The sequence below is a fragment of the Schistocerca piceifrons genome, chromosome 6 (genome assembly GCF_021461385.2).
Source record: "Schistocerca piceifrons isolate TAMUIC-IGC-003096 chromosome 6, iqSchPice1.1, whole genome shotgun sequence".
Classification (NCBI taxonomy): Eukaryota; Metazoa; Arthropoda; class Insecta; order Orthoptera; family Acrididae; genus Schistocerca; species Schistocerca piceifrons.
The window spans coordinates 247,909,575-247,914,014 of NC_060143.1; the positions used below are offsets into that span (position 1 = coordinate 247,909,575).

At 43.8% G+C, this 4,440-nt stretch overlaps 1 non-coding gene across 1 annotated transcript; it reads right to left on the reverse strand.

Annotated features, from left to right (window-relative positions):
- Positions 1-3,653: 3,653 nt before the first annotated feature.
- Trnat-ugu lies at positions 3,654-3,728 on the reverse strand. Its single transcript has one exon. It is a non-coding gene; the product is annotated as a tRNA-Thr (tRNA).
- Positions 3,729-4,440: the final 712 nt, after the last annotated feature.

Genomic DNA, 4,440 nt, shown 5'->3' on the forward strand with positions numbered 1-4,440 from the left:
GGTGTACTACAAATTGATTCCCCGAGGTGTAACCATCACTGCTGACATTTGTTGTCAACAACTGAGACGTCTTGCAGACGCAGTCCGAGAACAACGACCAGGAAGACTGCGTGAAGTGATGCTACTCAGCGATAACGGCCGCCCGTATTCTGCTAGACTGACAAAAACATTGTACAGGAGGTGAGTTGGGAAATCATTCCAGACTCATCTCATTCACCCGATCGTGCACTCTACGGTTTTCACCTTTTGCGCTCTTTATCGGACAAGCTTCAAGGAACTTATTTTCTGGATGAAAATGCGCACCATACGTGGCCTGTTGAGTTCTTCGCTTCAAAATCATGTGATCACTACGATCGCGGAATCGAAAAGTTGCCCCAGTTGGCAGACTGTTGTAAATAGCGAAGGAGAATATATTACTGATAACTAAAGTCCCTGTTATGTGTTTATTAAAATTATGGAAGAACACTACTAACGTATGTACCAACCCAACAGATATTCTGCAGCAGAGCCGTTTCTTGGAAAGACACGTTAGTAGCCTCCATTTAGCTACTAACTCTTTCGTACTACTTTCTTGACTGTTCTCGTGATCTGGAGGTCACGTCTTGGGCGGCAAAATCGCTCGTTTTCTTGTGCAGTGTCTAGCACATCACTACTCGCATTGCGATCGAATTGCAACTACATAGAAGGAACAATTGAAACAGAATTTCAGCAGTTGATTGCATGTACTGAGATCACACTCCGCAACACACATATCTACAACCTCACTAATTATGGTAAAGTTTAGTTATTTCGGACGACTACAGTTATTGTACACGTTAAGCGTGTACATACGCATAGCTCTGTTAATAGACGTCATGCGTCTATGGATTTCTTTTATTTTCCAACTACACTGACTAAATAAGGCTGGAACGCATAGTTCCTTAAGTGATATTCAAACAGGAGTGCACATAACCTGCCTATCTGGTCAGAGGGGATATAATTTTTCTCCACTAAATTGAGAAACCAGTGTCTTTGCCCTCTGACATTTTTGCGTTTAATTTGCTATAAATTCTTTTGAGTGGTTTTTTGGGGTCTACAGTGTTAGCCTAACAAGCCAGATGGTTTATATTCCGTCGAGCCTAGTTCCTCTTGATCTATCCGTAAGTAAGTTTGGTTGTGGGCCACTTAGGACTTCTAGATAAAATTTTTCTTTCTCAGGCCACGACTCAAGGTAAATTTCTGTTTTTATTGTAAGAGTTTTATTTTTAGAAACTGCTTCTTGATCATGCAACTGCAGAAAAGCAGTAAGTGCTGATTCACTTCCACCGTTGACTTGTATTTCGTTGTATAAATTGTTGTACGCCATTGTGGAATTCACGAACACAGGATGTTCGGAAATTCCCATTACAAAGTTCTAGGACTTGAACAGGGGAGTGAGTTCATAATATTTTGATGAGGAGTCCATGTCTGGAACGTACAGTTCCGTTCTACGAAAGTTTCGGTTTAGATGTGTAGTGCGTGTACGTCTGCTGAGGAAAAAAGAAAAGTCTTAGAGTTGCCTGTCATGGTATGCAATAAGGTAGACAGGATAACGTGTACAGCGTCAGAAGGTCACCTGATGTCACTTAACGTCTACCTTGCTGCGAGACTTATTCAATACCTGGCGTCTCCGACACGGTACGGTACAGAATACACAGAGATGCTCCTTGGGTATGGCGAAGCTAGAGGTAAGGCCGGTATTACACTATCAAATTTCTTTGTCCAATATTTTTGTCAAATAAATTTGATGGTGTAATAGGGAACTGTGTCAAATGTCGTCAAATATTTGATCAAATCTAGGGTCTTGCTGTAGATTTGATCAAAGAAGTCGCTTGTCTTTCGTTCACTGCAATATGACATGTTACCACGTGGAGCGCTAGCATCGCTGCAGCTTTCTGTCATCTGTAGTGTTTTGAACAGCTTTGCCAGGAAATACAATTGGTGTGTACCGGCAACTACTAAATTAATAGAGATGTATAAAGCTGATGAGGCGCTTCACAACGTGAGGCACCCTGAATACAAAAATAGATTAAGAATATTGGAGACCTAGCCTAGCCTAACCTAACCCTCTCCTGTAGCAAGGAATCGGAGTGTTACAGTGAGCCGGTCTTCTGCAGATGTAGCAGTTCTTAAGCTAATATTGTGCTTTTTGATATGAGGATACACTTCACTGAGCACATTGATGTACGACTTGACGTCTTCCACTATAAGCTCACGTAACAAGTTTTGTTGAATGCTTTTTATCGTGTCGTCGTAAAACCCACGGCTTCACCCAGTTACGTTTCCTTTTTCACCCCGGCTTCTCTTCTGCATGTGAATATAGTGCAATTGTGGTACATGCAACTGCTGCGGTTAATAACAAGTTGTTTTTGTCGGCGATCTCGAACTTTGACGAAAAATATGATGACAGTGTAATACCCCTTCTAGCGCTACTTCAAAGATCTTCGTCAAATATATTTGACGGAATATTTTATCACATTTTTGATCAAATCTTTGACAAAGAAATTTGATAGTGTAATACTCGCCTAACGGAAGAGCTGCTAGTCGGTTGTATCACGAACGGTTTCCGCAACATAGCGCGCCACCGCACAAACCTTTTGCCGAAGCTAGGCAGCGGCTCCGAGAAACAGGTACCTTCAACTTGAGAAGGCATGACTTTGGTGCTCCACGGAAACGCCACATGCCCGGAATTGAAGAAGATACTGTTCTGTATGTACAATGTTCCGGTTATTTTTTGCTTTGGATCAACGTAAACACGCAATGTTTAAGTGTTAATACAAACTGATGTGCTCAAGAAATAAGTGGATCTTTCGTTATGTTTCCTTTGTAGTTGTTACCCAACAATTATACTGCGTCACATCTAGTTAAACTCATCAAGCAGAAGTGGATGAGCTACACATCTGAATTAAAACCGTCGTATAAGGGAAACGTTACTTTCAGAACATGGGTTCCTATTCAATAGATTATGTACTCACTCTCCTCTACAAGTCGAAGAAACATGCTGTAGAATGTCGGAATCTGTATTAAAGTCACAGGCCTTGTCTTTTTTCTTAGATTAAATGCACTCATGGTAATTTGGTATTAGAAATACGTGTTGCTCCCTGATGATTACTATGTCGGTAGAAGTAGCAAACTGTTGTATAGGAAGCAAGAGATACGCGTCAGATACAAGAGGTTGCCATCACTCGGCCGGCATCTCTCACTTGCATGCAGCAAACTGCAGATGGTGCTAACCAACATGGACCTCTTCCATCTCCCGCACCATGCCCTTCAGTGAGTCGTATACATCCGCCAATAGCAGTGTGCAGATCCGCTAAAGAGAGTGCTGTCAACAAGTGCTGTCAACCATTGACTACACTGCTTCCGACTTGTACTGGTGGACATGCAAATTCTTTCGCCGGCGATCACAAAACACGACACACTGCAGACACTCACGGACACTCCCGAACCAGATGTCAGACAGTTCACTTCAGTGCCTGCAATCATCTCAGTAGAACTCGTGGAAGACTACATTGCGAATAAGCAGTCGCCATTTCCTGAGGAATAGGACAACCAAGAATGAAATGATAATTAAATCGACACTCTAGCTGCAGACAGGCGTTGATATTCATCAATGGGGATATGTTGCAAGTGTGTGCCCCGACCGGGACTCGAACCCGGGATCTCCTGCTTACATCGCAGATGCTCTATCCATCTGAGCCACCGAGGGCACACAGGATAGTGTGCCTGCTGGGACTTATCCCTTGCACGCACCCCGTGAGACCCACATTCGCCGGCCGGAGTGGCCGAGCGGTTCTAGGCGCTGCAGTCTGCAACCGCGCAACCGCTACGGTCGCAGGTTCGAATCCCGCCTCGGGCATGGATGCGTGTGTTGTCCTTACGTTAGTTAGGTTTAAGTAGTTCTAAGTTCTAGGGGACTGATGACCTCAGCAGTTAAGTCCCATAGTGCTCAGAGCCATTTGAACCATTTTAACCAATTTAGACCCACATTCCCAACATGTCCACACCACTACATTTGTAGTGCGCCTAATAGATGTTTGCCCATCACACTCATTACTCGTGGCAGATTAATGTACCAAGTCCCGTACGAGTTGGGGCATAGCATGTGCATACGCACAAGAAGGTCAATGGCCGGGTTGCCATATTTTAACTATATATGAACGTAGTATCTGTTCCCACCCTGCAGGCCCACTATCCTCTGTGTGCTCGGTGGCTCAGATGGATAGAGCGTCGGCCATGTAAGCAGGAGATCCCTGGTTCGTGTCCCGGTCGGGGCACACATTTTCATCATGTCCCCATTGATGTGTATCAACGCCTGTGTGCCATTAGGGTGTCGATTTAATTATTATTTCATTTTAGAGAAGCTGCAAGTTCATCAAGGTATCTGTTCTTTCGGGAACCGATACTACCTTCATACAACAA